This window comes from Akebia trifoliata, chromosome 13, assembly GCF_017979445.1.
Source record: "Akebia trifoliata isolate Shusen 1 chromosome 13, ASM1797944v1, whole genome shotgun sequence".
Lineage (NCBI taxonomy): Eukaryota > Viridiplantae > Streptophyta > Magnoliopsida > Ranunculales > Lardizabalaceae > Akebia > Akebia trifoliata.
The window spans coordinates 20248788-20261440 of record NC_141387.1 but is presented as its reverse complement, the minus strand read 5'-3'; positions in this window follow the sequence as shown (position 1 = coordinate 20261440).

Below are 12653 nucleotides of genomic sequence, written 5' to 3'. Positions count from 1 at the left end.
AACTGCCATCTTCTCGATGATTCTTTTGATGTTCTTGTTGGCAGTCTCAACTGCTCCGTTCATCTTAGGTCTGTAGGGTACAAAGTTGTGATGAGTGATCTGGAAGTCTTCGCACATCTTAATCATGTCTGTGTTCTTAAAGTTTTTGGTATTATTAGTCACAAGTTCGCTGGAAAGCCTATTTCTGCAGATAATGTTGTTCTTGACAAACTTCAGGACATTGCTTTTTGTGACATTGGCGTATGAAGCAACTTCTACCCACTTAGTGAAGTAATCGATAGTAACTAAAATGAAACGGTGCCCGTTTGTAACTTTTGACGAGATTTGCCCGATGACGTCCATTCCCCAGAACGAGAAGGGCAAAAAGGTGGTCATGTTATGTAGTTTTGAAGGTGGCGCATTGATCTTGTTAGCATAAATCTGGAAGAGATGACATTTATGAACGTGATAATAGCAATCGCTTTCCATTGTTGTCTACTAATATCCCATTCTCATGATCTTTTTGGCAAGCATGTGAGCATTCATGTGAGATCCGCAAACTCCATTATGTACAGTCCCGATTAGTCGTTTCACTTCTGCTTCTACTACGCATCGGAGTAGGACCTCATGATATGATTTCTTGTATAGAATATTGTTGCTTAAGAAGAATTGACCTGCTAGTTTCTGAATAGTTCTCCGATGGTTTGGAGTTGCATCTGAGGGGAGGACTCGATCTTTGAGGTATGCCTTGATGTCTGAGTACCAAGGCTTTTCTTAGGATTCTTCTATTTCGACAGGTAAACAATAGGCTGGCTCATCTTGAATTATAATCTCAATTGGGTCGATGACTAGGTCTTCCGAGCTACTAATCATAAAAAGAAGTGTGGCTAGTGCATCTGCAAACTGATTCTTAGCTCTCGGGATGTACGTGAATGAAATCCTGTCAAAACACAAGCTTAGTTCCTTCAGATACTGTTGGTAAGGGACCAGTCTCTACTCTCAGGTCCTCCATTCTCCAGTCGTCTGATAAACTACTAAGCTTGAATCTTCGAAAACATCGATTTCATCTACTACGAGATCAAGCCAAATCTCTATATAGTGATTTCAGTGCAATTTTTTTTTTTATTCTTGATTTTGATTTATTTACTAATTTGAGGATTATGTAAGACCCTACATTTTTCTTTGCAAATATATTTTTACGCATCACTATAAGGCTTTAAGCTATCAAATTTCTCCAAGCCATATTTCTTTTAAATAGTCTTTTGATCATAATTTGGGTAAAAATTCTTGTCGATTGGAAAATTTTATATTGCAGCATTCCTGTTACCTTTGTGTTGTCCTTGTTTTGATTTATTCAATGTCTTTGGAACGTTTAGATTATTATTTACCTAATCAATGTACAATATGTTGCTATTCTACCATATGATTTATTGTTTTGACTTGTTCAATGTCTTTGGAATGTTTGATTATTCAATTGAGTCATTCTTTACATGATGAATTATCGTGGTGCACAAAATTATTCTTTTTCTAAAATATTTTTCTTTTCAAAATAAATTTAAATATATTTGCCCCACTAGGAGACTTTCTCCAAATAAAATTGCTCTATCTCACCAGGGGACTACTTTTTTCTTAATTTGAAAATGATGATAAAAAAATGCAAATTGCTTTTTGATGTTTGAAAAAAAAAATGATGCTAAATTGTGAGTTTTTTCCATTTTTTTTTTATAATATTGTGTAATCTTTATAACTATTTCAAGGAAATGGAAATTTTTTTTATTAATTGATTGTTACATAATATATTGATCCAACTTGTTTGATATCTTTGGAATGTTTAGATTATTAATTAAGTTATTCTTATTCAAAATGAATTTTAAAAAAAATTGTCTACATCTCAAAATAATTTTCACAAAAAAAAATACTCCAAAAAAAATTTTAAAAAATGAAAAATATTACAAAATATGTCACTACAACATTTTTGATGTATAGCGGCGGATAATTATATCAGCTTCAATAGGGTGTATTTGTTGTGACGGATTGAAAAATCAAACGCTATTGACTCTGTTAGGCTTATAATATAGAATATTTGTTGCAGTGGATAAATTTATCCACCATAATAGGATCCGCACATAAGTAAATTTTGCACTCAATTTTTTTCGCGATGATTCAAAATTTTTTTGGATAATTTGTTGCAGCGGATACTTTTATCCGTCGCTATAGTACCCGCACATAAACGAATTTCGCACTCAATTTTTTTCGCGGTAATTTTAAAAAAACTTCGGATAATTTGTTGCAGTGGATAATTTAATCCGCCGCTACAGGACTCACGCATAAATAATTTAACAAAAATTTAGATAGTTTGTTACAGCGGATAATTTTATCCGCTACTATAGTAACCGCACATAAATGAATTTCGCACTCAATTTTTTTCACGGTAATTTAAAAAAAATTCAGATAATTTGTTGCAGCGGATAATTTAATCCGCCGCTACAGGACAATTTAGATAGCTTGTTACCGCGGATAATTTTATCCGCTACTATAGGACCCACAAATAAATAAAGTTCACACTCAATTTGTTTCGCGGTAATTTAAAAAAAAAATTGGATAATTTGTTGCAGCGGATAATTTAATCCGCCGCTACAAGACTCACGCATAAATAATTTAACAAAAATTTAGATAGTTTGTTACGGCGGATAATTTTATCCGCTACTATAGGACCACGCATAAATAAAGTTCGCACTGAATTTTTTTCGCGGTAATTTTAAAAAAAAATTTGGATAATTTTTTGCAGCAGAGTCTTTTATCCGCCATCATAGGAATGTGCACGTACCTCGCACGCAACAAAAATTAGCTTTAAACAGTTGATTCATGTACATGTTGCAGCGGAAAAACATTTCCGTCGCTAAAAAAATCAATTTTTTTATAAAACGAAGTCTGTTCAGTGACCTCGCTGTCTCTTTGCTCTCTCTACACTTTCTACTCTTTGCTCTCTCTCTCTCTCTCTCTGCTTTCTACTATCTACTCTCTCTCTTTGCTCTCTCTGTTCTCTCTCACTACGTGATAACTTTCAAGTTCGATGGCATGGTTTGTGTTTTACAAGCTGGTAAATTTTTGGAAGTTCGATTTGATGAGATCAATACTTCGATCTTGTTAGAATGCTTCAAAGAAATTTGATGACGACGAGAAGAATTTACTCTCTCTCTATTTTTTCACTTGGAGCTCTTACAAAGAGTATCATCTCCTCCAAAGGGTATATTTCTCAGCGATTTCAAGTACAAACCCGTCGATTTCAAGATTTTCGATCAGAAACTCCGCGATTTCAACGAGTATCTTTCTATCGAAGGGATTGCTGCGATTTCAAAGGGTATTAAGCTCCTCCATGGAAGTAAACCCTAAGGTTTCCCTCCTTTCTCCATCGAATTGCTTATGAAGGTTTGCTTTCTCCCATTTTTAATTTCATGTTTGGGTAAGATTGGGTCTTTTTAGTTTTGGAGGAATCTATGGTTGGCGATTGGGGATAAAGGGATTTTCTTGTATTTTTATTAAAATAGTTTATATTTTTATGTTGTTCATGAGGTTTGATGGTTGAAGGAAAAGATTTTTATGGTTGAGATGAGTTCCTAAATGAAGATAATGGTGGGTTTAATGTTGTGTCATTTGGGGACTTTTTGTGAAATTTATGTTGTCATAAGTCTAATGCAACTATCCACCAACTCCACACCAAAATTTATCATCCTTAACAATTTCTCGCCATTGAATTTGCTCAATTGTGAAATTTAAGCACTTGATAAGGTACTGAAAACGTATCCTCGCCATACAACCAGTTAACTCATTGTTTGCGAGTAGTTTATCTGACCTCAAACTCAATTTAGATGTCTGCAATATATTAAGAGTTAACAAAATAGATGTCTTCTTGGGTTCAATCTATCTGTTATGTATTGTCTCTATGTGGCTTCCTGTGGCTTTTAGATTTTTTGTCCCCAATACAAATGATGTCTGTGGCTTGTGGCTTGTGCTGGACCCTCTTGTGCTATCAAGAGATGAGTTTAGGGAAGGACTGATGTCCTAATCATTCTATCATAAGGTTGTCTCCAAAACCATATTGGGACTTTAACTTGAATCTTGAACCCCAACTGCCAATACTAATTAGGCTTCATAACCCAATTTCAGCATTCAAAACACATTTTTCCTAATAAATGCAAAAAAGTCCGTTTCGTGAAAATGTGAAATGTGTTTTGTTGAGAACACCTTCATATGTTGTGTTTTTAAACTTGGATCATGGTTCAACTGAATTTTCTTCTATGTAAGTGTTTCCATGGGACAATAGACTTCTAATGTAAACTGTAGACACATGTTTACTTCCATTCCTAGTGTCTGTACCAACATAAATAGACTTATTGACATTTTTCTTTTTCTTTGGTAGCTTGATGTTGACATTACGACACACATACATGTTAAGGATGATGGACCCAAGAGAAAGTTTGCAAATAATGAATTGAGTTTGCAAATTAGGTGTTCTCAATATCATGATGATCATCAAAACAGGAAAAAAAATCAGTCTATTCTAATCTTGATTGAGCTTGTTAGGTTAACAATGGTCTCTCTCTTTCTTGATGGTCTTGTTATGATACATTTTCTTCTAATAACAGGGTTTGAAGGTATTAGTGGTGAGGGGCTAAAGTAACCGACGACGTTATCTGATGCAGTCGACGAAGGTGAGCTTCAATTTTGTATTCTAGTTGGATCACTTATGATTTGATTAGCTAATTGATAGGTAATTAACTTGGTAAAATTAATTACCGCATGGAGCAAGCTTAAACGTGGACCCAAACAACATCAAAGAGTGTCATGTCAGCAATCCCAATGATGACAACCTTCCATCATGGCATCAAGCTTATACATCAACTGAACTCCTCTCCGCCCTCGTGCCATCAATCTCTTTTCCTTTGGTTCAGGTTAGTAGCTCTTACACAAATCCAAATTATCATAGACTCCAACTCAATGATAGATTAACCCTCCCATAATTTTATTTTTGTTAAAAAAACAGAACGAGTGTGATGTGAGTTCCTCTCGAATAAGAAAACTATGATAAGCGCAAGAATAATGCTAAAGTGACCTCAAGATTGTACCTCATAATCTCGATGAAAAGCATCTATCATTCCTACATACTTTCACGTCAGGATGTGTGATATGAGGTCACTCTAGCACCACTCTAAGCACAAATAGGTGGACATCTCATCGGAATCACAAATTTGTTATTTTCATATTTAAACTACTTCGACTTTCTCTTCTTGAAAAATTGCCTACGTAATTGAACCTACAAACCCCATGATATTAAAAACATTGGTAGATCTATAAATAAAATTAAACACTACGTCACATTCTATTTTAAACGACTGTAACATTGCGCTAGAAACGACTGTTCGTATCCATCGTTGATTGTGACTGTTTTCAACACTACGTCACATTCTATTAATTTGTTTTGTGTGAATTATTATTATTATAGGGATGGCAAAATCAAAGATCGCAAATTGACTCTCCGAGGTACAAATTTTTCATCATTTTTTGTGATAAGCTTCTTGTTATCAAATTTGATTTCAAGGTTATAAGCTTCTCTTAGCTGACTAGTCTAAAAATCACAGCTTTTGCTTTATGTTGCATATATAATTATTTGTTATTTGAGTCTCAATTAAGTTTTGTTGATAGAAAAATTGAATCACAAGGTATGTTTTTAAAACCCAAATTTATCTTGATTATAGAATTTATCCATTCTTCGTTCTATGATATGTCATTGATCCGATTTTTATGTGTCTCAATATGAGTTAATTTAGAGCTTAATGGTTTGAATTATCGAAAGAAATCTTGTGGTTCGGTTTATAAGATATTATGTTTTCTAAATTATAATTTTAAAGGATTTTTCATTGGAAAACTATTTGTTTGATTCAAGCACAAATAATCATTTTCTGAACCTAATGATTATATTTTTTGAATAGCTGATCTCAATAGTTATGTTCTCAGAGGCATCCGATATAATTGGAATGATACAGTTGTTGATCACATTGTAGTTGAAAGGATAGTATGAACTATTGTTACTCTGCAAATGAAGATCGTTAATGTAATGAAATCTTTATGTTCTTGACTTACAATCTATTAAGACAAGAACTAAAAAATTATTTTTTGGTTTTCACACTTATGACGAAGAGTATTCTTTAATTCTAACGAAAAATTGTAAGTGGAAGTAGAACCGATAAAAGAGTCTATAATGCAAATTTTAGTTTTTTTTGTTTGGGTTTATTTTTCAATAATGCTCTAGAAAACTCAATAAAAATTTCATATTTCATTAAAAATATTGTTTCCTCCTTCTAAATTTTGGTAAGTTGGGGTGGTGAAGCTCTATTTTCAAGTTTGTAATAAATAATAGTGCCTAGGTAGAACCTTGGACAAACATTGCTATATCTCTATTGAATCTAAGCTCTTCTAGAAACTGCAAATGTAGAGGTTATATGCTTCATTTTTTACAAATCTGCAGCCTTCTTGTTCTCATTTACCTTACACATTTATGTTATTACAACCATGAATTTTTTACCCATTTCTCTTGTGATTAGTTTTTTTCTGTTTCTTTTACTTCTTAGACACTAATTATGAGTTCTTTCTCAAGGGGTGACTACGGCATAGTGAAAGAAATCATATTTTCAGTTAAAGGTGAGCTTCCTTCTATGCTTCTCATTACATTTGTTAAAGGTGAACTAAATGAAAAAACAGTTATGCCTATTTAGTTGTGCACCATGCAGGTTTTGGAAAGAGGCATTACTTTTGCTATTTTCTTTCTTTTTGGATCACTCTTCTGTTAACTCAACAAATTTAGACATTTTATTTGAAGGAAACCTTCCAAGGTCAAGCATTTGTGAGCTAACCCTTGTGGGGTTATTGCCTTGTTTAAGGTGTGTTCATATTATTGTTTTCGTGTCCTTTTTCTCAGCATTTATATTTGCCAATTTTTAGGATTTTGATTTATGTTTCTCTATATTTTGTATGAGTTGTATGTGTTCTTGTATTAATTTCTCCATTTTCTCTGCATTAATTTCTCCAATAGGCTAAAGTCGCACCACTTGAGTAACCTTTAGATTATTTTGAGGTACCCTTAATGGTTTCGAAAAGAGACTACTCACAGTTTATTTATCATTATTAAATTCTTAACAATTGTATCTTACTTTAATAATTCTCTCTTACATCAATTTCAACAAGTATGGACACTTAGATAAGAAAATTACCGAAAGTGATACTCTTTTAATCTCTTTTTCCACCTCTAGCCAATACTTTATGATCTTTCTAAAATATCAATTTATGTTGCAAGCTTGAATAATCTTGTGGTTGGAAATCAGGGTGTATGTTTTTTTTTTTTTTTGTTTATTGCTGAATGCACGTGGTTTTGTTATGTGGCTTTGATGTGGCAAGGGCACATAACTGTATTCCAATGAAAAAGATCTATGGTTCTACATTCTTGCGACTCTTGCCACATCAGCCGTGTATCCAACCGCATACCAAAACCTCATGCATTCATCATGTAAAATATACCATTTTTATTAGATAATTATTTTTTTCTGATATGGACTAAAATGACATTGCTGTCTAGGAAATAAATTCAGTATGAGTTTTGGATATTTAGCAAAATTGCAACCATGTTGTATGCCAAACTGATTCCAAGACCCTTGGTAAATTGAGTTTGTTGTTGTTCAGAGAGACAAGCATAGTTACTTAATGTTCTAGGTGATGTTTGTAATATTCTAGAGGAGAATGTCACTAAAAAACAGCTAGTAATATCATCTGAAACTTGGAAGAAATCTCCTACTACGTCATGAACACATTGTCCCTATATTGTTGTCGAAAGCATTAAAAAAAAGTTACTGGAATAGCAAGAATAAAATATTTGTCCTGTGAAATAAAAGAAAAGTTTTGAGAAAATATCTTGTCTTCACACAAAAATGCCAATCGAAACAGATCCTAGTAGAATAGAATTGCAACCATTTTGGCAAATGAGAAGATCATAAATCATTGCTTCCAATATAGCAAGTAAGCTTCTAATGGTAGACAATAATAAGCTCGTGTGAATTGTCTGCAACTTTTATATATATAATCAGTTGTGTTGCCTCGTCTTAAAAATTAATAGTAAAAAAGATCAAATGTTGTTCTGGATCATCATCTCAAAGAATATCAGATCATCATCTAATACTCCAAAGTTTTGGCATTTAGCTAATAGCTACAATTCTGAAATCATAGTATCAATGTTGTTTTGTTGGTCCAATATTTCGGTAAATTGTTTGCAGATTTCATTGGGATACATAGTACCACATGATAGAGAGTTAATGATGTTCTAATATTTACTTTTCTGTCTCTAAAAACTTGGGATACATAGTACCATTTATTCCGTATTGTTTACTCTTTATGTGCTCTAATATGTCATATGATAATAATGGAAGTTGAAGGCCCACATAACCCCCCACTCTCACTGCATCCAATCTTTTATTTAAGACATTATAAGTTTGATTGTAGGTTGCAAAAGAATATTCAGACATGGATCCTCTTGTTTTTCATGTTTAGTGCAATTATGTGACCTGTTTTGCATCTCCCTTACTCTATGCATCTGTGCGTGTCTGTGTATCATTTCTTATTCAAATTTGTGACAATTCTTATTGATCACAATTCCTTTTCTTTCTTATTGAACATTTGCTCTTGGCTTTATGTTGCATCAAGTTTTTGCTGTTGTGCTTACCATTTGGATAAAAATTCTCGTAGTCATCAATTGTCATGAATATTTGAGAAACCTTTGAGTGTTCTTGAAAATATGGTATTTCTTCCAACAAAAGAGAACTTAATAGTCTTTTTTTTCAAATTATACTATGTATCCAACCTATTGCAAGAAGCATAGCATATATCCAATGGTCTAGGATCATCTTATTAGAAGTGAGAAAAATTTGGGATCAAAAGGCAATCTATTCTGAGGCTGCAGCAACTAAGTTCTCTAGTAGTTTATTTAGCATATTGCATGCATGTTCATGGGGGCTGTAGACACCCCATTTTTGCATCCGCCTGATTAATCAAGTCGTCAACCCGATCGCAAAGGTTCCCAATGATGGATGTCTATTCCAATGCTTTATTTTGTTACCAGATATGTTTCAGAAATCCGGATGAGGTATCTCGAATTGACAAAACTTAGAAACCACGCTACGCTAGGAAAATACGACCCCGGAAACATAGAAATCATCATCTTGCAAACCAAAAAGAAGCTTCACGATAAAAATCACTAAAAATGATTAAATTACCAAAATACCCCTAACCTCAAAACAACCCTAGAGCCTACGTTACGCTTAGGAAAACTCTCTCGAACACATAAAATAATAAATCGAAACCAAATAAATCATTTCACCAATTTTAACAGAATTTGACAAAATTACGAAAATGCCCCTCATAAAGTTCACAATAATTTCACATAAAAATTTTCATAAATGACACAAACCAACATTCTCATTGAATTCCTTACGAAAAACTGATTCTAAAACATCCTAGAACATTAAAAACCGACTTGAAACTTGAAAAGTCTCTCCGGGGGCAAAACGGTAATTTCACAATTTTCATAATTAAAAAATTCGAAATTAATAAATAAAACATTAAATAATTAAAGTGAAACATTAATGAAATTAATTTAAAAAGTTGAACCTAAAAAATCGATTAATTGGACTCTTAGGCAAAATTATTGAGGGTTCGTGGGATATTTGGGGGTCCAAAGAATTAAAGATATAATAGAAAGGGGTTCTCCAAAAATTTAAAATCAATCAAGCAAGACTAAAGTCAAGATATTAAAGTCAATCAAATAAGACCAAAGTCAAAATTAAAGTCAATTAAGCAAGACTAGAGTCAAGTATTAAAGTCAATCTCATAAGACTAAAGTCAAAACCCTAAATCAAAACCCTAATCTAAACTAATCGAGTCAATCTCATAAGACTAAGGTCAAAACCCCAAATCAAAACCCTAATCTAATCAAGTCAATCTCATAAGACCAAGGTCAAAACCCTAAATCAAAACCCTAATCAAGTCAATCTCATAAGACTAAAGTCAAAACCCTAAAACCCTAAAGACTAAGTCAAAACCCTAATTGAAACCCTAAAAGAAACCCTAATCAAACCCTAATGCTTCTAAAAACTTTATAAATAGGAGCCTCCACACCCTATTTTCGTATCAAAGAAAAAACCCTAGAAAAAGTAGGTAAAGAAGCCTCCATAGCCTCCCCAAAACCCTAATTTTGGAGTCCCAACTCCTTCCCTAACACCCCTACCCCGATTTTAGCCCAAAAAACACCCAAAAACCTCTCAAAAACATCCAAAAAATCCACAACAAATTCGAAGTACCCAGATCCAAGAAGGGGATACCTTACCTCAGAGATTAAGAATCAGATCCGGATATAGAACGAAGTAAGGAATACGGTACAAGGAGCCATTCTCACCAGATCTGAGGGAATAACACTTTTGCAGATCAAAAGGTAAATTTTTTTATTTATTTTTAATCTAGGTTTGTCATTAGCAATGTAGATGTATTTGGGATAAGTAGAGACCGGCATTGGCCGGGCGGGGTTGGTGCCTAATACCTTCCAACCCCGTAACATGATCCTCGGATTCAGATTTCTATAGTAGATTAGTTCTTTTATCCATTGTAGGGTCAATTTGGTTCCTAGACCGTAATAACTAGGTGGCGACTCCCAAACCTCAAGGGTCAAAAGCGGATCCGCGCACCCCGCGGATCGAGGACGCTTTCAGTGGCGACTCCGCTGGGGATCTTCGAGGATCAAACTTGAAAAACCCCGAGTATGGGAGCATTGCTAAAATGACCTAGTTTTTTTTTTATTTTATTAGTTTGTCTTTGGTTTTTGTTATTTTTTATTATTTCAATTATTGATTGTGTATTTGGACCATGAATATTCTATTATAGCATATTATCATGTTTTTGTTATGGACCAATCGAAAGTCATTCGGAATGACCCGAAAAAATGTGAGATTTCGAAGGGACGATTTTGTTGAAAATGGGATGATGACGGTTGGACAATGAATCTTTATATATATTTTTTCTCTTAAGAAATGTGGGTAGATTTTTTTTAAATTTCTTAGGTGGGTGCGATCTATTTTTCGATAGCATTTTTATTTTGCTATGACGATGATTTTGATTTTTTTTTAAAAAGGAGAAGATATTTTTTAGGCGTACTGTCCATGGACAGCACACAAATATAAAGTTTTTTTATTTCTCTAAGAAAAAAAAAAAGCATAATCTGTTTTAGGTGTGCTGTCCATGAATAGCAAGCAAACATAAAGCTTGTTTTATAAAATAAAAAAAGCAAAAAAGAGAAAAGGTTTTTAAACGTGCTGTCCATGCACAGCAAACAATTTTTTTTCTTAAACAACAGTATGGGCTGGGGTGCCACAAAGGAAAACGGGTTTTTAGTTTTTGTACGCACGCTTTGCTAACAGCAATACTATTCTGATGTGGTTGGTGTGTAATGAGTAAAAGTTTTTTTTTTTTTCACATCATCTTCCCATTTAGATCAGCGTTTTTTCATTAGAGATCGACTGTTATCTCTCAGTTCAATCGGCTGAAATTTCAGCCCGATTAGTGTGGAGCTCTAAACGAAATCATCATTTTCCTGATTAGAACTGTTAGCTCCTTGTGAAATCGACCCAAAGTTAAGCTTGATCACCAGAAAAAATCGGCTTTTCTGGTTTCTATCGAAGAAAATGGCAGAGTTTTAATGGTTCAGATAGATTAAAGTCATTAGCAGGAGGTTCGTAGAGAGATTCCTCTCATCACAGCACTGAAATGGCGAACAAATTCGTCGAAAAATCCAATGTTACAGGCCGATCTCGACGCTGGTCTGCTGTTATGAGTTGATCTCGACGCTGGTCTGCTGTTATGAGTTTGATCTCGACGTTAAGCTTCTGCTGATCTCGACGGTAATCTACTGTTGAGCGTTGATCTCGACGTTAAGCTTCCGTTGAGCTCGACGCTGGTCTGCTGTCGATCTCGACGCTGGCCTGCTGTTATAGGATGATCTCGACGATTTAACCTGCCGATCTCGACGATTTAACCTGATGATCTCGACGATTAGGCTGCTGTTATAGGTTGATCTCGACGTTGAGCTCGACGTTATCCTGCTGTTTTAAAACAAAATCAATTTTTTTTTTTTTTAAAAAAAGAGGAAATTAATTTGTTTCTAAAAAAGAAAAAATCAAAATAATAAAAAAAAAAAGATTGGAGATTTTCTTTTCATAAAAAAAAGGGAGTTCAAAAAACAACAAAGTCATTTTCTAAATGTTACCAATAGCAACATATATGCAAGTTTTCTTTGTTTTGTTTTTTGAATTTCCTTGATTGGGTTCAATTTATTTTAGAAAAAAATTAAAAAATAAATGAACAAAACCATCCTCATTATCTCATCAATCATCATTATACCTTCAATTCAATACCCTTAGAAATTTTGAATTATTTCGGGTCGCCCCAAAACACCCTTGATTGGACTATAAATTTATCAAATCATTGCGATGATCGGGTCTAATTGATTGCCACATATCATATATGTGCATGTTTAAATCGTGAAGCGGACCATATTATTAATTCATGATAATTGCCTATTTAAT